This window comes from Haplochromis burtoni, unplaced genomic scaffold (genome assembly GCF_018398535.1).
Source record: "Haplochromis burtoni strain Fernald_Lab_line unplaced genomic scaffold, NCSU_Asbu1 Contig_828, whole genome shotgun sequence".
Lineage (NCBI taxonomy): Eukaryota > Metazoa > Chordata > Actinopteri > Cichliformes > Cichlidae > Haplochromis > Haplochromis burtoni.
Genome location: NW_024583189.1, coordinates 41,847 through 42,364, shown reverse-complemented (window position 1 = coordinate 42,364; position 518 = coordinate 41,847).

Sequence of the window (518 nt, the reverse complement as noted above, 5' to 3'; positions counted from 1 at the left end):
CAGATGGTATGCATTGCGTAAATGAACTTTAGTTAAAATGGTGGCCCCATGATTGGGTTCAAAGGTGGGGTTGCTTACGGGCAGTGGATACTTGTTTATTACAGTGATCTCATTCAAACCTCTATAGTGTATTCAGGGGTGGTGTGTCTTATCCTTCTTGGCAATACAGAAAAAACTTGCATCTTTTTTTTTTGCATTAGGAGAGGTCTTTATTAGAAACCTAGATTGAATGTTAGAGTGGAACGGAGGTTAGAAGAGGGTACAGTCTGATGAAGTTGTAACATTTCTCTTATTTTAGTCATTTTTGTTACTGTTTTCAGTTTTTAAAAAAACAAACAAACCTTGTGCTATAAAAAAGAAAGGCACTTGCTATAAATGTAGTGAATCTATCCATGTAACAATATTTACTTGTATATCAGTCAGTTTCAGCTCTGGTTACAAACATACATACATCACTGATTTATCCACTTCTAAAATATTCTAGAAAACAAGAAATTAAACAATTAAAGAAAAATATG